This window comes from Tursiops truncatus, chromosome 20, assembly GCF_011762595.2.
Source record: "Tursiops truncatus isolate mTurTru1 chromosome 20, mTurTru1.mat.Y, whole genome shotgun sequence".
Taxonomy (NCBI): domain Eukaryota; kingdom Metazoa; phylum Chordata; class Mammalia; order Artiodactyla; family Delphinidae; genus Tursiops; species Tursiops truncatus.
Window position 1 is genome coordinate 58398950 of NC_047053.1, and position 21527 is coordinate 58420476.

Consider the following 21527-nt stretch of genomic DNA (forward strand, 5'->3'; position numbering starts at 1 on the left):
CTGAGTTCTCCTTGTATCACATCACACTGTCAACTGGTTCCACTAATGCAGTAAACTCTGACCATTTGGTTAAGGGGATGCCTGCCACCCACCAGAGAGCACAGCCGGATTTGTGTGCTGTAAAGTGACTACTTTAAGTAATTCATAGCTATCTTCTGGGGAAATCATCTAGATTATGTTAACATCATATTATGACTTAAATTTTCACCCATTAGTTTTAGCATGCACTGATGATGCATTCCTGCAATCTTAAAAGACCTTTTAAATACCCAAGAAGTTGCTTTACTCAAGAAAATGCATTAATTGAAAATATTTTAAAAACCAAAACTTACATCTGCCTGATCTACTGCAATCACTGCTTTAAAAAATCAAAGAAACACTGTAAATAACTGATGAGATCTCATACATGGTGCTAAAACATTCTATCATGCATTTCTGCGAAATCCTATTATCACTACATGTTTTGTACGTTCTCTTAATACCCCTGAAAACCTCTGGTTCAACTTTAGTTTTCTGTCATGCTAAACTAATACAAGTAACTTGGTAAATGAAATTCACAGGTATTAATGGGGTTTTCCTTCCTGTTTAAAAAAAAAATTGGTTTTGGGAGGAGAAAGGAGTATCAATTACATCAGACCTTCTCATTTTGAGTCTTTCTAGATAATACCAATATTATTTTTTACTGAGGCTGCTGGTTCCACTGAAATCAGTGGGCCCGTGATGATACTCAATTAAAGAGATGCTGCAGGGCGCTTCCCTGGTGGCGCAGTGGTTGCGAGTCCGCCTGCCGATGCAGGGATCGGGCACGGGTTCGAGCCCCGGTCCAGGAAGATCCCACATGCCGCGGAGCGGCTGGGCCCGTGGGCCGTGGCCGCTGAGCCTGCGCGTCCGGAGCCTGCGCGTCTGGAGCCTGTGCTCCGCAACAGGAGAGGCCACGACAGTGAGACGCCCGCGTACCACAAAAAAAAAAGATATGCTGCAGTGAAAATAGGTTGACGACCCCCCAAAACAGTAGATGATCCATGGTCTCCCAGGTATTCCATGTTTTTGTCTTTGGTGACTGAACATCATTCGTTGAAGGCCCAGGGCCTCCGTAATACATCTCTACCAATCTCAACCTGCCACTTCGCTTCTGGCAGCAGAGTCAAAATGGAGAATCTTTCTCTACGTCAAGCATAGAAAAATGAAAGCATGAGTTTGGATTTTTGCTCAGAAATAGTTAAACTCTGGGGACGGAAGGAAGCATGAAGTTTCTTCTGTCCCTTTCCTTGGGGCCTCAGCAGAACAATACTTCTCAGCACATAATCACAGACAAAGAAGTGCTTGCTGCTTCTGTGACTTCTGAAATAAAAACAAGTGAACCAGAGAGTCTTTTCTCTCTCCTAAGGAGTAGAACTAAAATCCTGGAAATAGAGTAATAATCTAGAACCTCAGTGTAATAGAGTTAGCTATACAGTGAAACTCCATCAAAGGCAGCTCCACCTCCAACCTCTCCTAAGGAGTTTTTGTTACTGAAAAAGCTTGTTAAAACACACACACACACACACACACCACACACATAGCACACTATCATATAAAAGTATGGTCCAAGAAATCGACATTCTGATGAGATCCAACATAGGAAAACAGGATAAGTCTATTGTGATGAATGTCTCCGATGTAGTGTCAACAATAAAACAGACTTTTTAAAAATGTCAACAAGTTCTCCCTCCAGCTTTCACACACATCAAATTCTACCGTGTACATTCAGTACACACGTCAAGACTGGTTCACAGTTCAGCAAACGCAGACTTCGAGCCTAAAAGGAAAAGGGTCCTCTAACACCAGTTTAGGGAGAAGTTTCTGCTTGTTTTCCCAATTTAATATGTGCCTCTGTGGGGTGTGAGTGAAGCTCGTTGAGGCCGGATCAGTTGGGAGATCACAGAAGCATATAAACAGCATTGACTACTTTAAGTGAAACCATTTTAACAGACAGCTGGTTTAGGAGGTAGACAATGAAACACCAAGAAGAAGGCTTATCTTCAACCTCCATAGTAAGTCATGTGTCTGCTCACTGGGAGGAAGGGAGGTCTGCCGTGAAAGCGACAAAAACAACAGCGGTTCAAAGAAATCAGTGTGTTCATCAGGAAGGAGTAAGGATGGGAGGCCTGTTCCAGAGATGGGCAGGAGGGGAGAGGAAGCATATCAAATATATTATTTAATTAAATGAATTGATGGTGAAGCAAGTTGAGGTTTAACCTAAGAAACAACAACAACAAAATACAATATCAAATAGAAAATGATGTTTACATTAATCCTGCCAATGCAAATAAATCCCTTAAGGTGGCAGGACTGCTTGTACAGGAAAAAAAGGAAAAGAATAAACAGCACGAACTTCATCTCAACTTTAAACACCTAGTGAAACTGATAAACGAGTTGTCAAAACTTGACATGTTTGGAGCAGATTTATTCTTCGGATATACTAGCCTCCCTTAATGTTCTCCTCTAATGAGAATAATGAAAATATCACAATTGTTTTAAATACTCTGTTGACTTTCTGATTGAGGGTTTTTTCAAGAATAATTTTTTTTTTTGCGGTACACAGGCCTACTCACTGTTGTGGCCTCTCCCGTTGCGGAGCACAGGCTCCGGACGCGCAGGCTCAGCGGCCGTGGCTCACGGGCCCAGCCGCTCCGCGGCATGTGGGATCCTCCCGGACCGGGGCACGAAGCCGTGTCGCCTGCATCGGCAGACGGACTCTCAACCACTGCGCCACCAGGGCAGCCCAAACTTTCACATTCTTACACAACAATAGTGCCAGAAGGTTTGCTGTGAGAGGATGAAATGCCATCAGTTTCAAATGCCCAATTACACATTAACCTATACCATCTTTGAAAAGAAATCAATCAATAGAAAAAATCTGCCTCTGTTGCCACTGTTTTAGAAGGCATCTTGTGAACTGTGGTTCATCTCCACCTTTCTAAAACATCACTGGGTCTTAAAAGTTAATTGAGATAAAGACCGCATAGTAAAACAGAAAATACACGGTGAACTTACACAGGGATCACACCTCAATGGCACGCGGAAAGAAATACAGGGAATTGAGCACAGTTTTCTTTGTTTACTTTTCAAATAATTTTAACTCTTTGTGTTCCATGCAAAAATAAAGTGGGCAAAGAGAATACTTTTGACTTTGGTTCATTAAAATCTGAAAGGTTTTTAGGAACAAAATGTTTTCATTAGGAGTCTTTCTTGGTTTACAAACCAACAATTGGAGACTTGTCATCATTAATTTAGAAAGACAGAAAGAGAGAATGAAAGGAAAGAAAGAAAGGAAGGAAGGAAGAAAGGGAGGGAAGAAGGAAGGAAGGAAGGGAGGAAAGAAGACAGGTAGATAGGTAACCTATAACTAACAAAAACTCCTAATTTTCCATTTAAATCAAAACAGTAACCTTGAAAATACATCACTCTTTTTTCCAAATACAGAATAAAACGCCAAACCTAATTTGTCACCTTAAAGAATACATTCATGAATGTACAAAGTATCTCCTTCAACCAGAAGTAAAGTGTCCTCTAAATACAGATTGTCAACACGACTTTGGCAGCAAATTACCAAGAATCAAAACTAATAAAAAAAATATGAACACCTGTTATCAACATGCTGTAATATTAATCATTACTTTCAACCACCAAGTTCCACTGCTTGTCATTAAAAAAAAAAAAAAAGTGTTAGCTAATGCGGTTTGAGAAATTTCCAGTAGGTGAGGGAGCCTTAGTTAAAAATTAACCTGTGCCAAAGAAAACACTACAAATTTGACGTTTCATAAACAACTGTATCAAACAGCAATCCAAAATTAATAGTGAAATAAAAAATTATTTTGCTTCACTTAGCAGCTTGGCTACTGGTGAACAAATTGCAAAGATGTAATTTAAGCTCAGCAGCTAAGCAGGCCTGTTTGCAGAACTGAATTAGGGAAGTTGCATAGGAATATCATATTCAGTATGCTGTTCAGTTACACCACAGCCCTGAACAAAAAGAGGACGTGCACCAAAAGCAGGTAGCTTCAGAATGCATCTTTTGTGTCTCAAATAAAATCTCTCATATTATTCAAACACCAAGATAAAAACTGAATCATTCTAACAATATCATGCAATATTTCTCTTTCTAGCAGTAATAAAAGATATTTCACTCATATGATAACTACATTTACAACTATATTAGTAGATACAACTGGCTTTGTCAACTCAATGGGGTAATAATAGTAATAATAATAAAATAATAAAAGCATCTAATTTATTAAGCACTTAATGTATGCTAGTCACTGTTCTAAGCATTTTCCATGTATGAATTCACTTAATTTTCACAACTGAGCTTCCAGGTAGGTGCTGCCATTACTTCAATTAGTTTCCAAATGCTTACATAGTTTAATCACTAAGACCAAATCATTCTTGCTCAACAACTGTATGAACAATTCACCAACATCCAGACACTTCTGCATTCCTCTCAGCAACATAAGACACAAGAACAGACTGTGTAGTCATACAAATTCGATAAATGCATCACTACTAATATGTTCGTTTTTAATGCTGTTCAAACATTCACATGGAAACAGCTCTAGCGTAAATATCCCCAAACAAATGGCTGTATATTATCCAGGAGGGAGCAGTTGGACCGCCAGACTGGGAAAGTACTAGGCCATCTGGCTCCGGCAATCTCTCCAAAACCATCAGCTTTGTTTTCACCCCCAGACTCCAAACAACACATTTTCCACTGTGATGAGTCTACATCTTCCCAAACACAGGTCCTGATCATGCATAAAAATTCCACACTTCTTCATTCCTCTATATGCAAGAAAATTCAAATCACCTGCATTTTTGACATGTTACCAAAGAAGAGAGACAGCTGCTAAAATACAGCTCCTACCTATAAACTTGCCGTGTCATTTTTTGTTTGTTTCCCCAAATATATGAAAGAACCTCTCTGCTGGCCTAGTTGAATTCCTTAGGAACATATTGATACACTAAAAATGTGCTTATCTACCAATGAAGAACCATGAACAGAAAGGGCTGTTAATCAAATCTATGTAGCTGTGGCAGGATATGATGAAACAATCAATAGGAAAAAATGCACTTGCATCAATAACTTAAAGTACCAGGAACATCAAAACAAATATATAAAGATTAGCTGGAAAGAGAACTATAACAGTAGTTCTGATTATTGTACCTTAGACTTCCCACTGCCCTGGGGTTTTTTAGGGGTCCCCTCACCATATCACCTACCTTCAAATCCATACACACAAGGATTATGTGACTTATTATTTTTCCCTTTCCAAAAAAGAGCTTTGGTTTGGGGGCAGGGAATGTTTTGTTTTTGATAACTTTATGGAATTTGGTACTCTCTAATTGAATTATAAAAATGTCCCTTTTTTCAAAGCAAGATGGTAAGAGGGCAGATAAGTTAAAGGTTTTTTTTTTTTTTTTTAAAAACTATTTAAAGATAACTCACTGAAGCAATCACAGAATGTAATTATATCTCAGATACTACAGGAAAATCTGAACTGAGGCGCATTAAAACTCAGACGTCTCCCACTGAGTTCATTTGAGTTTCTGCAGTAGATACTGCTTCCGGATGCAACAGCCATAAACTTCTGGATCCTACAGGCCTTTCTGCATGCTCACTAATGGAATACCAAAAACAGCAATGACAAAAAACAGAAGAACCCTATTTTTAGTCCAGCTAAACTTGGTTTTGAAAAACCCTTCCCAAAAGCAAGCTTCTTATTTTCTAGTTGGTGTACAAATATTTTATTTTTTTCAGAAATAGAACGCTTTTATTTTATTTATTTTTTACATCTTTATTGGAGTATAATTGCTTCACAATGGTGTGTTAGTTTCTGCTTTACAACAAAGTGAATCAGCTATACATATACCTATGTTCCCATATCTCCTCCCTCTTGCGTCTCCCTCCCTCCCACCCTCCCCATCCCACCCCTCTACGTGGTCACATAGCACCGAGCTGATTTCCCTGTGCTATGCGGCTGTGGACAAATATTTTAAATATAATTATATCCTTAGTGTTTTATAAGAAAAGCATAGGGATAAGAGGGCTCAGATCCTTACACATTCACTTCTAATAAAGCTTTCCCTTTCCTGGTTGAGTCCAAAATTAAGAGTCATTACCCCAAATAGCGTAATGAGACACTTTGAAAAGGTGTGAAATACTGTGTCCTACCAATACATCTTGGTTGATTGAGTACATTTCTGTTTGATCTCAATGCTGCTAACTCCACTCAAGATCACAAACATTCTATGAAAATATAAAGTGCACAGCTAGTTTTGAATTTTGCTTGCCAAAGATTCCAAGTTTTAACCCCAACTTGTGAGTCAAAGCTATGACATCACATACATAAAGCTGCATCTCTGACGTGAAAAATGTTATGATAAATAAGCAGCTAAGAGGAGACACTTGAACTATGCTTAGCTATTCCCACTGAAATTTATGATGTTACTAGAACTCATCAGTCACTGAAATTATTCCATTCTGCACTCTATCAAAATCCTGAGTCAATCTACCTGGAAGAATTTCACAGGGGGAAAAAAATAGTAACCGTTTAATCGGTCACCTTCTGTCAAGACTTACTTCTGATTGAAGGGGTCACTGCACACTTAGCTAAAATCAAAAATTTAAGAACTTAAAAATCCGACTTGGCATTTAATTATCACAGAATAATTTCAAGCTAGATGAGAATCCACTGTTTTACTCTTCGAAGCTAAAACATAGTAATTATGTCACAGCTGAGGAAAGTCATGCTGTCCACGCTGATCTGCTTTTTGAAGACTACTGTATTAGCTGTGTACACAAGAAGCTCACCTACTTCCCAAACTCTTACAGCACATAATCAAGGAAGAAGCAACCGGATAACGGGCAGGGACTGCCTTTCAAAGTAAAAGCTACAGAGAAGGCATTAGACAACTATTATGAAAGCAAACAGGTATGCCTGGAAAAATCTTTTTTCTTGATATTTTTAGACTAAATTCAGATAATTACTAAGCCTTTTTTTCAGGTCACTCCCCACCAAAATATATAATTGCCTACATTTATAATTTGATGATTTTAACTTTCAGTGAGATGTCACAGTATGGCAAGTAACCCTCTTATACCTGCTATTACTACACTGTATCTTATTCTGGTCCCATCCCCACCACGATAGAATTTATGAAGCCGTGCAAAGAATGCCTTAAGCTATAGTTTTCCCTAAGTTCTATGACCTTGTTAGTAAAATGATATTAGATGTATTGCTTTATAAGAATCAAGATTATTCTTCCTCCTTAGAAGAGTGTGTAAAGTCATTTCATCTCATAATGGGAAGATCAATTCTTGTGGCACTTTTGGTTTACGGGGCCTAAAATAAAGTTTTGAGAGAAGGTATCACGTCAAACATGTCCTAATTTTGTGTTCCTTACAACTGTCCACTTCGTAGAGTTGCCGATAATTTAATATTTAAGTGGCCAATGTTTCACAAGCAGACAGGTCTTACATACTGGTTTGTGGGGAGTTTTTATTCTTTAAAAAATAAACTGTAATAAGTACATAAGGAATATGTATTAGAAATCATACTTTCCCTCTCCCCCTCCCATCTTTTCTTTCCTCTGATGGGAATGGCAGGAAAAGATATCCAGGGTATCAAAGACAATTTTTTAAAAACAAAACTCCACTTAAGACACTTTTGTTTTGATATCATTTGTTTAAAAAGTTACTGAAATCAGGCTTTTGCATTTTTTTGCTTGGCAAAAAAAAAAATTTAACAAAATACAGAGCGTCCAAATCAAAGGGAATTATCCTACGTAATGATCAAAACCAGTAATAGTAATAATAATAAAAAACAATAATAATACCAAAAGTATAAATGTGCGTTTACTCTGAACAATCAACTAAGAAATAAAGCAGATCTTCAAGAAAGTCAAATATTTTAGGCTAATAACTTGAAATAGATTTCAAGAGATATGTATTTATCATTTTAAAAAATACATGTCGGGCTTCCCTGGTGGCGCAGTGGTTGGGAGTCCGCCTGCCGATGCAGGGGACGCGGGTTCGCGCCCCGGTCCGGGAGGATCCCACATGCCGCGGAGCGGCTGGACCCGTGAGCCATGGCCGCTGAGCCTGCGCGTCCGGAGGAGCCTGTGCTCCGCAACGGGAGAGGCCCGCGTACCCCAAAAAAAAAAAAAAAAAAAAAAAAAAAATACATGTCATACCCTCATGTTTTTCACTTGGTTCACAATGAAATATGAAGGTAATAATTACAATTAGCTGTTATTAAATTGGTTCTTGCTGAGTATATTTTAAAACTCCCAACAGGTTATTAACGTGCATTTTGTACAACATATTTAAGCCATGGGTATCTAAAAATAATTTTTAAATATGCATGTATACTCTAATTTGAAACCTTCCAAGTCAGCATTATGAAAACGTCCCTTATTTTAAAGGGAATCTTTTAAAACCGCCATCAAGCAAACCAGTCTTACCCTCTCACTGAACTGGTGGTTAGTACACAATGGGTAACTTTTCTGTCTTCGTTTTTGTCACGAAATCCTCCAACCACCTAACCAGATATTTAATTCCTAAACTTTTACTTAAAAAGAAAAAATGTCCCTGCGCCTCGTAAAAACGTCAGACCTCTTTTCTGACTCGTCTCATAATTGTATCTTTTAAACCATAACTCAACTTTAATGTATACCGCTCGGCACCCGCGTGCTGGGAATGTAAGAAAATGCCGTCTATGTACCTTTAAGACCACAAGCTCGCTCACGCTGCCTGGCTTCTTGCCAAACTTGGAGGCAAAAGCAGGGGGATTTTTGCAAGATATCTTCTGACAATTGTCGCTCCGTCTTCCAGCTCTACCACCACCACCATCTCTTCTTTAAAAACTGTGGGTCAAGCGCGCTCTCAGACTACCGCACCGTTCCTGGGGAAGCTGCCTTTGCCCCTCACCCGCTTCCTCTACCTCTGCCCCCGGCGGAGGCCCTGACGGTTTGGGTTTCACAAGTTCAGCCCGGTCTGCACCAGGGTCTCTGGGCACCTTTGCGCCCCGTGGGGCCCCCCGTCCGGGTCAAAGGAAGTTCAGCCCGTACTCTCCCCGCGCAGCACCCCGTAGTCTCAAATCGCAAGGTCTGAAGTTCCCTTGAGAAGAAGGGGCCGCCCAGCCATCTCCCGCGCGGCGAGTCAACGTGCTTTGGGGCGCTTGCAAGGCTGCGCTGAGAGCGCGGTCCGCCCTGGCATTGAGAGTTCGAGTCCCAGCCCTCCCGCTAAGGAGTAGCCGGCTTCTTGACTCTCCCAAATTTCGCGGCCGTAGAGTCACCCCCGCGGCGCGAATTTAAGAAACTCACTTGTTTTGTCATGGAGTCAATGAGGCGAACGTAGAAATCCCGCTGCGTCCTCATTCCTGGGGGAGGGGCGGGGGATAGGGGAACGGAGGAGAATTAAGTGAGATTGGATCTGCAGGAAACAAACAAACAAACAAAGAATGGGGCTCCGAGGCTGATGGAAGGCCGACTGTCCCGGAGAAGCACAGCCAGGACCCCTTTCCCCAGTTCCCGGCTGAGGGCCTCTGGTCCAGCCCGAGAGAGTTTGGAAGGCAGCCCCGCCCCCAAGCACAGCAGCTGGGAATCGGGCGGGCGGATCCCCCCCCGTCCCCCCCACCCCGGGTTCTCTCCCTTCCCACGGCTGGAGGAGTCCCTCTGCGTGCTCTCCGGGAGCCACCAAGGCCCTGACCGCTCTAGCCCGCTGAACGCAAGGGACCTGGGCATGAAGTCTATGCTAAGCGGAGGAACCCAGCCTTAGGACGGCGAAGAAGAAAGAAAGCGGCCCAGCGGGGCCGAGGCGCCACACCTGGGCCCAGGTACGCGCTCGCTAATGCGGCCGCCCTCGAGCCACTCAGGGCCTTCTCGGGTGAAGCCTCTTCGGGCGAAACTTAGCAGAGGCCGGTTTACCCCGAGGATGGCGGACGACTGAGCTTTGCTCCCTGCTGGCGTCCTAGGCCGCAAAGACACAAGAGACGCGGGAGGGAGGTCGGCGTGAGCTAGTGGACCGACTTCGAGGCAACTTTCCCCAAGCGGGGACCCCTGGCCTGGGAGCCGGACAGGCCCGGGAGCAGCAGAAATTGCGGCCAGCTGGGATCCCTCTGCCGCCCTCCCGACCCTTACTGCTCCAACTTTCCAAAAAGTTCCGTGGGGCGCGCACGGGCGATCCCGTTCCTAGGGCCTGGGGGCTCGAGCCCGCGCCAGCAGAGGCAGGAGCCGCGCGTGGTCGCGCGGTCGAGGGCGGGTTCGTCCCGGCGCCCTTGACTCCGGAGTGCGAAGCCGGGCTCGCCTCTCTCCATCTTTCGGGACTCAGCACGAACTTCTCTGGAGCAGAACTTCAGGAACGAGGAGCCCGCGTTCTCCCGGAACGGGAAGCGGCTTGGGGGACCCCGAGCGGGGCGTGTTACGGATGCTTTGTCCTCGCGGGGGAGCGCGCCTCCCGAGGGGCCTGGGCCTGCTCCCCGGCCGGAGGCGAGGGGCAGCGGCGCTGCGCCCACTTACTTTTTCCTTCTCCACGAACCCCGCAAAGGCTGTCCCCTCGATCTCCGCGGGCTGGCCCTGTCTGTCGTAGAGGGCCAGGACGAAGCGGAAGAAGTTGGATTTCCGCATATTGGAAGACGGCTGCTTCGGAAAGTGAGCCCGGGCCAGACCCACCCCGCTGCGGCCAAAGACGCAGAGTTAGACGGCTCAGCGGGACAACACCCGCGACCCCTTGTCACCCCTTACACACGCGCGAACCCTCAAACACCCGCCTCCTCTGCCCCCAAAACGCCCCGTGGACCCCCTACACGCTCCCTCAGGCGCCCCGGGCCCAGCCTGCGACGGGACATGCGTGCTGTCGCCCAGCCAGTCCTCCCCGCCGAGGACCTCCGCGCCCCCCGAGCCCGACGAAGAGGTGTGAAAGTTTTGTTTGGGTTTTGCGCAAGAGACAAAACGCTGTACGCGTTTACTCCGACCTGACGCGCGCTGCGTGGGGAGGAAGAAAAGTAGCGGTGGATGAGGGGACGCGCGATCGTGGAACAAAGCCGGTCGTTTACAACTTAGGGGGAGGGTGGGCATGGGAGTTGGTTCTCGACACCCCCTCGAATCTCCCTTGCGCAGGTGCGAATGGATGGGGAACATGCCCAGCTCCTCGCTGCAGCAGCCATCCTCCGGGAAACCTCATGCGCCCCCTGCCTCCCCTGCCCAGACGCGGGTGCCCGGCCTCGGGGAGCCGTCTGTCCCCCCCCCCCAAATAAAGCATGTGGAGAAAAAGGATCTGCGGGTGGAACTCAGAGCAGTCAGGAGTGGTCGCTGTGGGAAAGGGAATTGGGGATTTTTAAAAAAGACCTGTCCTGACAAAGGTTCGCTGTTCCGCAGACATCCTCACACCCTTTCCAGAAATCCTATGAATAAGGGCTGACGGTTGAGGGCGCCCTCCCGGGGGCTGGAGCCTGGGGCGCCGGGGGCGCAGGGCGGCCACTGACAGCCCAACCTGGCCAACACAAGGGTGCGCGCACACACACGCACGCACACACACACACACACACACCCTTTTGTTTCTAGCCCAGTTACCCAACTCACTCTCACTACCAACCACCCCCACCTTTATGATCATCGGGGATGGGAACAGTGTTGTGGACACTTGTCCCCAGCCCGGAGAAGATGAGGGTGATGTAGTTAGTCATCTTCATTCTTCCCCTTCCGCCCTCTCTGGGCCGGAGAGAGCGTGGAGCCACCAGATCTCCCATTCCCCCAAGCCCAGCTGGTGGCCTAAAAAAAGGGGGGGGGGACCATTTCTCACTTGGGACCAGGAGTCCCCAGAAAGGGTACTGAGGGTGCCCAGGAAAGTTCCCCCAGGTCCATCTCCAAAAGCAGTACCTCTAGGCCATACAGCCTAGCATCCAGGAGCTGAGAGTGGCAAAGGGGCTAGAAGGGGCCATGGTCCTAGACGGTGGGGAAGACTTTTAGGAGACATCAGAATTAAAGTTAAGAGTTGCTGTTCTTCAGGTGGACCAAGAAAAACTGAAAGCTAAAGGGAGAGAGAGGGAGAACCAGAGAGGAGAAATAAGAGATGATTCTAGGGGGACATGGAAAGAGAAAAGGGGAGAAAAAGGAGTTAAGAGAAGGAAAAAGAGGAAAGAGAAAGAAAGAGTGAAGAGGAAGGAAAGAAGGAAGAGGGAAGGAGAAGAAAGGGGGAAAGAAAGGGAGGAAAGGAAGGAGAAGGAAAGTTTTTTAAAGAGGGGGGGAAAGGAAAGAAAGAAGAAAGAAGAAAGAAAGGAGGAAGGAAAAGAAGAACGAAGAGAGAGGAAGGAGGAAGGAAAGAAATAGAGAAGAAAAGGCAAGGAAAAGAAAGAAAGAAAAAAATAGGAAAGGAAGGAAAGAAAGAAAAGACAGGCGGCCTGAAAAGAAACAGCAATCACATAGAAACACAGATATCCAACATCATACTGGTGAGACGCCTCTTCAGACTTAAAACAAAATGAAAACAGTCACAGACCAGGCAGGGAAAAGTGCCGGTAAAGCGCGGGCTCCTCGCAGGCAGGTCCCGGCTCTGCGGCCGCAGGCAACCAAGACAGAGCGGCCGGGGGGCGCGGAGTCCCGGAGACGAGCAGAGCCGAGCGGCAGACGCACGAGCGCGGCCCGGCCCCGGGGCGGCGGCTTCCGCTACCACCTCCGGGCTCTGCTGCTCGCCGCTTGCCTCCCCGGCCGCGGTCCCCACGCGGTACTCACCTCTGCGCCGCCGTGTTGGCGTCCAGCACCCCGGCGCCCTGCATCCACGTCCGCACCGCGTTCCTGCAGCTGCCCGGCGGCTCTTCCTTCATGCTGCTTCCACTCCATTCGATGCTTTGCTGAATCCCAAACATGAAAACAACCTTTTCTTGTGGAAAATCTCCTCCCCCTTGAAAATTTGAAAAAAAAAAAAAAGGAAAGAAAAACGCCAGCCAGAGATTTTTTTTTTTTTGAGTCGTTGAACTCGCGCTAGAAGATCAAGGGGGGCTGGATAGCAAATTTTTAAAAAATGTAAACCTTCGCTCAAAACTGAGCGATAACCCGAAGGAAAAAAAAAAAGAAAAAAGGAAGGGACAATCCAACAAAAAGACCAAAATTTAAAAAACAGAGATGTATGCTTGGCTGTTGGGGATTGTTTGGTTGGTTAATTTTTGGTTTGGGTGCTTTTTTTTTTCTTTTTCTTTTTGTAATGATCACAGGCCGGTGGAAGACAGGAGGGACTGGAGTTTCCTTTTGTAGGGGTACCGTTCACTTGAAGCAGGAAGAAAAAAAAAAAACCCTGAGGGCAACTTAAGAAACAATAGACTCAACTCGCGCTGCCGGCTTTGCTACTTCAAGTGTCATTTTCCACTACCAGGCAAGTTTTTCCTCTCTCTCCCTTTTTTTGTTTTTTTCCTCCTTCTCTCCCAACCAAAGATGTTTCTTTGGTGCGTATAGATGAGGAGGACGCTGGTTGCCCTAGACAGATAAACCAGAGAGGGAGAGTGGGGTGGGGAAAGGGGGAGGGGGGGTAGGGAAAGACAGAGAGGAAAGGAGAGGAGAGGGAGAGAGAGAGAGAGAGAGAGAGGTGGACCCTGTTGAACGGAGATTCTGTTTTCTCCTTGCTAAAATAGAAGTGATTTGCAGGCTTTCCCTATGGAATCCAGTTTGACTCTCCCCAGAGCTAAACACAAGCACACTAACCCCAAGGGGAGGAGGCGGGGCCCGCGCGGCAAGGACCCGCCCCTTCATTTGCATAACGCCATCCTTCCGCCTCGCCGCAGCCAATCGCGGCGCAGGAGCCTGCCGGCTCTTAGCGCAGGGTCACGCTCCCTCGTTAACATCCCTCTCCGGCTGGCGCAGGGGAGGCGGCCAAAGTTCCTCGCAAAGTGGCGCGCGAAGGATCGCTTAGTACCCGTGTCCGAGCTGGAGAGGAGCGGGGCTGAGCTGGGCAGAGCCGGGCAGGAGAAGGGAGCCAGAAGGAAGGGGAGGAGGATATTCTCCTCAGGGATTTGAGCTGGGGTCTGCATCCCGGCCATTGCAGTCAGCTAAGCATCCTCGCCGAGCCCTGAGCGCGCTCGAGGCGCGCAGGCTGCGCCCTCTCAGGGTCGTGTCCTGCTCCGCTGTCCTGGGACGTCGGGCGCAAAAGTGGAGAAGATGGGAGAGCCCGGGCAGAAGAAGCAGGACGCGCATGCCAGGCGCCCACCTCTTCGCTTTGAGGAGGGGTGGTGGCTGGAAAAATGGGTGCGTGAGATCGGCGCTGGGAGCTCGCAGATGGCACTGCCTCCACGCTGGGAGGGTGGGGTGGACCCTGGGTCCCGGCAAGCAAGGCGCCGTGGATCCCCAGGGAGTGGGGGACCCGCGCCCTGCCCCTAGTCAAGCCACTGAAACACCTCTCGCTCCGCCGCTAGCCTGGAGACCGCCGGCGTTAGGCACTGTCCTCACGTGCTCACTTCTCTGGAGTATTCCGCGGGATAGGTAAACCACCATTTACCTAACGATGCTCGCACTGGAGCTGTGCCAGGCTGCGTTTTAAAATTTGGTCGGGTTCAATCCCCAGCCCCTCATCCCCGCCCCCCCAAACAGTTTTTTCCTTAGAGTAGCTACCAAAGCAAAAACAACGTCTCTGATTAGTTATCTGGTGTAGAGTTTCTCTCTTCCTCATTCTGTTAAAATGGGGGGCTTGAACAAACCTTCCCCCCAACCTCGACCTCTGACACCTGTCAAGAAAGAGAGAGATGGGGAAGGAGGGAATGAAGGGAGGGAGAGAGGGAAGAAGGGAGGAAGGAAGGGAAGACGAAATGATCTCCTCCCTCAGACCTTTCAACTTATATGCTTGTGGCTGGCAAAGGAAATAGCTAGATGTTTCTGGGTAACGTGCCCCATCATTTTTTAGCAGGCTGTAACCTCTAATAAGCACATGGTGAACTTCTGTTTCATTGCCCTCAAAGGAACTCCCTGAATGCAGCCAAGTCTGCTAAGGGCTCCTTCGGGGAAAGTGCCAGAAATCCAGGTCCCCTTCCTGCCGGCCTTTCTTGGCCCTTTGAGTTAGGGACCTCATGGGATCGATGATGGAAAAGTACACATGCCCATGTTGAATGGAATGGAGACAGGCAGGAGTTAAACTTAGTACTGTTGGCAGAGCAGGAAAGCGGGAGCCACTTCCAGATTCGTAAACTAGTTGAAAGACTGTGTTTCAGGCCTGAGGATACATGGCCACTGTCTTCAACACTGCTTTATCTCTTGTGCACAAAGCCTGCCGAGTTTCATACCATTTAATTTGGACCATTTCATGTGCTAAGCTCTTCCCCCCGGTACCGTAATTAATGCCATTTCCTCCAAGATGCTCTCAAAGAGATCTGTTTGTTCCATCAGGATCCCCACACCACCCACCAGAGTTCCTGGCACACAGTATATGTTCAGGAGAGGTATGTTGGTGGAAACCCTGGAAGGATTATAGGTTTGTGAAGAGGGGAAAGGGGAAGCTGGACATTCTCCATCTCTACAAAATTTAAGTGCACAGTTGAATCTTGGCCTGCTGAAAATTTCCCAAAGCTCCAAGTTTAACCTCCAAGGCCCAAAGGGTCCCCAGAGCCCATCTCTTCCCCTTCCTGGACCATCCCCTGCCTTCTCTGAGGGGATCCTTCGGAGAAGGGGGACCAGAAAGCAGAGGCCACTCTCCTATCAAAGAGCCCCAGGTAGCACCGGCATGAGACCGAGACCTCCCTCTCTTTAATTGCCGGAGTCTCCATTTCACTCTCCAGTAAACAGTGTTAAGACTCCCAGGTTGAGTCTGGCGAGGTACACACCCCAGTGATGGGGAACACACAATGGGGCATCAGATCACTGCCAAAGGTGACAGAGAAAGGAGAGACACAGCCACTCTGATGACCAGGATCAGTGAGAGTAACACAACAGATGGATTTCTAGGGGGTCAGGCAAATCTAGAAGCACTCTGCAAATGATGCGTTTGTGGAGGGACCTGAAGCTGCATGATCCAAAAGAGAAACTGGCCCAGAGAAAGAAGCCTTCAGCCGCCCAGTTCCTGCCCCAGAGCCAGTAATCTCCAGGAACCAAATAGGAGGAAGGCAACCTGCACATCCACCAGGCCATGGGAGGAGAAGCAAAAGGGGGCAGGTATCTTCTGCTACGACCAAGTCCATTTGGCCATGCGGAGGCAGCAGGTACCTCACCTGGGATGCTGAGTGTACTTTATTTTAACCAAGCAGAGTGTATTCGTAGTTTTTCTTCTGGGCATCCTTGTGCTTTCAACCTTGCTCTCTTACCCAGTAAGAAATGTTTAAGTAGGAAGGAAGCTAAAGAGAAGGTGGAAAAGAGACGAAGAGGGTGATAGAAAACTGGGGACAACACCCAGGCCAGCAGAATGGTACCTTTTTGTGAATTTCCTCTGGTGAATCATGAAGTAGCACTGGCAGTTTTAAACTTTGAAAAATCCCTTAAAAGCTTTTCAGTCTTCCCTCATGTAAGGTTTGCACCACCTGCAGCGAGCAAAACGTGTGTGTACAGGGGTGACTGTAAAGTACGTACCGAGACTGTCTTCATCCTCTTTACGTTATAGTCACATCCTCTGTGGACAGACAAACTTGTATGCATAGCATTGCCCAGGCTTTATAGCAGGGGTGATATGACTTTAGGGTAACTTATAACGGTAATCAGTTATAAGGTAAACCCTGCTTATCAGCGTAATCAAATGGGGAAAGGAGGAATTTTGTTAGAAATGCAGATTTCCAGGCCTTGTTCAGACCTGCAGAATTAGGGAGGAAGAAAGTGAGGGGTAAAGGGCATGTACATGAGGAACACATACAGCAGAGTGAGTCTATATGTGGCAGGAGCAATTGGAAGGGCTTGATATTCCCCTGGAGTGAAGACTCCCTCGGGGCTTCTCAGAGTTTCCTCCGCCCGGCGGTGGGCGCGGTACAGCGTCCACCCTCTTCCTCTCCGTTGCTCCAGACAGCAGACAAGGCTGCCCAGACCTCAGGGTCTCCCCGCGCTGGGGGCAACTCAGGCCCTGTGCGCAAGCCCTTCTCCCCACCCCGACCTTGCAAACCCTCTCACTCGCGGCCATCCCAAGCCTCTTACGTCACAAAGAGATCAATTCCGTTTCCTGGAGAGCATCAGTCGCCGCGGTAACTTCCGGGGAGTGCAAACGGAAACACCCCCGCTCCCCAAAAGAGCGGAGACAAGATGAACACCGCCCAGCTAAGACTAGGGGGACGTCCCAGGGAAAGAGGGAATCTTCTCCGCGAGTCCGCCCCCAGGAGGCCAGACTTGGGACCTGTCATTTAGAAAATTCCCTCGTTTCGGTCCCCCTTAGGGAGACACGCTCCCAGAAGGGCCGCCTGTCGGGGAAAGGCCCCCTGCCTTTTGCCGCTAGCCAGGGACCAGAGTGAAACCGGAGGAAAGATGCCTCCTCCAAAGCTGGGAAGAAGGGAAAAGGGAAAGACGGGGCGATGAAGGCCAAAGTCTCCGAAGGCGGCCCTGCTGGAGTCACGGGCAGGGTTGGACAGAGGCCAAGGCACTGCCCCAGAGAGGAGAGGGATAGGTGGGTGCAGGGTGGTGGCCCGGGGCCCTGGGAAAGAGAGGACCTGAGCGGGACGCAGCTCCGCAGCGGCCCCTGATCAGCACCCAGACGCCGGCGGGGGTGGTCAAACAACGGGTCCCGGTCGCCCGCGGCAAAACCCTGCCCCTGCCCTCCTAACGCCTCTACGCGCAGCCCTGGCCACGGTTCCACCGGAAATCGTCTGTCCTCCCTCCTTGCTGTCAGTCCTCTCCGGCAAGCGGCAAAGGGAAGGGGGCATTTCCCTGGACCATGAACCCTGATTCCGACCCCCAGCGCTGCAGAGAAGCCCCGGTTTGCGCCCAGTCCGGCTGATACTTCCAGACCCTGGGAGCGTGCCTCTTCCCACAGCACGGACAGGGAAACTGAGGCCTAGAGAGGGACAGAGTCACCCACAGAGAGCTAGGAGGTAGAGGTCAGGCAAATAACACCGCTGGGGCTCTGGCTTTGGAGCGCTTAGTCTGCTGGGACGAGGGCTTGAGGCCAGGGGTTCTAACGAACCTTTCCCGGATAGAACCTGCAGACTCTCGGGTTTCCTCTGGGGTGGTCCCCAGATAAGAATAGATCCCATTTGTTGAAGGTTTTATGGGCATAAACTCACTGAAGCCCCACAACAGACAAACGAGGCAGGTAAGATCACCCCTATTTTACAGGTGAGAAAACTGACGCTCTGTGATTAAAATGAAGCTTGCCCACAGCTGCATTGCTAGTAAACTCGCCCACAGCTGCATTGCTAGTAAACTCGCCGAGCCGAAATTTCTCCAGAGCCTATATATGCTCTGAACCTTGAGTCCAAACCACTCACCCAGCTTCGGTGCTCATCTCCCGCATTCGCCTTGGTGCTTGACCCCATGGCTCGAAGATCCCTTTAGCTCTCGGGCCTGTAGCTATCCTGGATGACAAAGGAGCGTGGGCGCAAGCTGCCCCCCCGAAGGCAGGCAGCAGAGGGTAGACAGGAGGGTAAACGGTTCTGAAAAGCCGTAATACGCGGACTGCGTGCGCATTCCAGCGGTCGGATACAGATGCCCGCGTCTCTCCGGGCCGCCGGCGGCAGGGCGCGCTAGGGTCGTGCCAGGTCCAGCCCTGGCTCTGCCACATTTGTTATGTGACCTCCGGTTAGCCGCTTCTCCCCAGCCCTAGTTGAAGTTTTAGAGCTCCAGGCGGACGCAAAGTCGCCTAATTGAAATAGACTAAATAAAAGACTGCGGGGATGCCTGGGACGCCCATCAGAGGGCAAAAATCTGGACACCTGCGGATGTCCACCGCATGGACATCCATGTGATGGACACCACACACATGGTCTTGGAATGACCATAGCTAAAAGCTGAAGTTACTCTGTGCAGAGACAACACAGTTTCTGGCACTGCCAGAAAGGTCCCAGTCCAAGGCTGCCCCAGGGCGCGACCTTACCCCTCCCCTGACCCTTCCACACAGTCCTCCAGCCGGTGGGATTGGAGTCTGATCAGGCTGCTTGATTCTGGAGTCTGAATGGCCCTCGCTCCCCGCACGGAAGGAGACTCCAGGGTGGGAGAACAGGGCTGCCGGGCTGTTTGGAAATTAGCATCCCTTCAGTAGTGCAGATCTGAAAGAAGGAAACTGAGGCCTCCGAGGATTTGGAGCGGAAGGGAAGGAGGAGAAGGCGTGTTTGCTTAGAGGAAAGTAGTAGGAGGAGTTTAGCACACAAGTTCGAGATGTCCCAGTCACAAAAAGTTCTCGAGTGTGTTTTCTTTAAGGTACAATTCACTGGGTGTTTACGCACCACTCCGCGCTTGGAGGTCTTTGCTGGATGTGTGTGATGTGAGTGTGCAAATATGTTTGTACAAACGAAGAGTGGTTGCATACCGTGGGTCTGTGGAATACGAGTCTGTGGCAGGGAGTGACATCGCGCACTTGGGTGCATGTGTGCGCGTGTGCTTGAGGAGGATTGTTGCACACAAAAGTGAGTACACGAGTGCATGTGTATAGTGTGTGCATGTGTCACGTGTAGACATTCCTCCTTTATGTGAGCGGGTGTGCATGTAATATGTGTGCAGAAACATGGTACTCGTGTCTGAGCCTGAGCTCATATGTGATTCGTGTGTCCATATGTACATGTGAAATCCAGCGAAGTAGTCCTCCAAAGATCTCAGGTCCAGTCAGAGGAACGGTGCAGGCAGGCTGCAGACTGAGCGCCCCACGGCAGGCGTGGAAACTGTGGCTCCTTTGGCCTGCAGGTAGCAGGAGGTCGCCCACGGGGCGCAGGAGCCGCCCAGAGGCTACAGGTTAGCGCCCAGCTCGGCTCCAGGCGGGCGAGGCAGGTTCCGCCGGGGTCCGCAAATTATGCGGAATGCGCGCGCACTGATCCCTGGTGGACAGTTCCGCGCTTGCAATTGTTCCTCGCGCACAGTTTCTGATTATTGATGCAGTGTGTCCTAGAAGAGACTGCTTCGGGTTATCTGCATATTTATTATCTTTATCACCGTCATTATTTGGTGGCTGTATGAAGATGGTGCCAAGCCCACCAAGACCGCCGTGCCCCGCCTCCTCGAGGCTGCCCTGGGCGCGCAGTGACCCGCGGGTGCCCGAATCTTCCCTTTACGTGGAGCCACAGCGCCACCTCGCGACCACCCAGCCTCCCTCCCTCCCGTCACTGCCGCCCAAGGCAGAGCCTTGCCTGGTCCAGACCACCCAAGTTCCCACTACTGGCTTTCCATTCGCTTTTCATTCCTCTTGCCCTCACTAGAATGTTCCACTTCGCCGGAGCCTAGAGATTCCTCCAAACACACCTTTGCCGCCGCACCTTTGTACAGGGGCGGAACGCCTACACCCTTCTCCACCTGGAGAAGCTCCTCTCCTCTTGCAATCACCGGCTCAAGCTCACCTCTTCCGCGAAAACTTTCCAAACCCCTACTATAGGCAGTCACTCTGTGCCTTGCAAATTTATTCAGCTCTATATCCACAGGCTTTAAGACAGGACCAGGCACAGAGTGGGCATTCACATATTTATGAATAAAGGAACCACTGCCAATTTAAATTCTTTCCTCTTCAGGACAGCTGGATTAGAAAAACACTGCAATTATCAGATACCTTGCTTGAAATGTTACCACGATGATTTATCCCAAAATAGGATTCCGCTGTTAACTAGATAGGTGACTTTGTTGAAGTCATTTCATCCTCAATTTCCTTGTTTGTAAAAGTTTCCTTGTTTGTAAAAGTAAGTTTGCTGTGAGGAATAAGTGAGGGGAAAATGTAAAGTATTTGGTACAGGCCCTGGTACTGTAGTCCATATTCAATAAAAGTTTGCTATTTATATAATTAGTAATGATAGTTTAGAAAACTAAGGCAAAAAACACAAAATCGACTTACCCCAGTTCACAGAGAATTCATGGTGCCAGAAAGGTCCCAGTCCAAGGCTGCCCCAGGGCGCGACCTTACCCCTCCCCTGACCCTTCCACACAGTCCTCCAGCCGGTGGGATTGGAGTCTGATCAGGCTGCTTGATTCCGGAGTCTGAATGGCCCTCGCTGCCCACATGGAAGGAGACTCCAGACTGGGAGAACCAATGTTAAAAATGCAGTGAATGGACACAGGCACATTGCTGCTCTCATGCATTTGCACTGGAGGTCCTCCCTGCCTGGAAAGAACATCCCCCAGACATCCTCTTGAAAAATTCAGGTCCTTCAGTCTTTTCTCAAAGGTCACCTTCTCAATGAGGCCCACACTGACCACAACAGACATCTTCCCTCTCCCCACACACTTGTACTCTGAATCACCTTCTTTAAAGCATTTAGCAACTTCTAATATAAACACTTCCCTCATTTCCTATGCTTATAGTATACAGTCTGCCCCTTACCAGTAGAACATATGCTCCACGAAGACAGCAATGGTTGCTTGTTTGTAGTTCACTGAAGTTTCCTAGATGCATAAATACCGTGTAATATACC

At 48.4% G+C, this 21527-nt stretch overlaps 1 long non-coding RNA gene across 2 annotated transcripts in view; it reads right to left on the reverse strand.

Annotated features, from left to right (window-relative positions):
* The window catches only part of LOC117309489 (uncharacterized), a 31061-nt gene extending 14073 nt beyond the window's left edge, over nucleotides 1-16988 (reverse strand). The window contains exons 1-2 of one of the 2 annotated variants that reach the window (XR_012328382.1): nucleotides 16853-16988; nucleotides 16419-16526 (exon numbers count right to left, since the gene is read on the reverse strand). This is a non-coding gene — a long non-coding RNA (uncharacterized lncRNA). Of the gene's footprint in view, nucleotides 1-9363; nucleotides 9420-12768; nucleotides 13411-16418; nucleotides 16527-16852 lie in introns of those variants that run through there. The other variant, XR_012328381.1, reaches the window with a different exon arrangement.
* Nucleotides 16989-21527: the final 4539 nt, after the last annotated feature.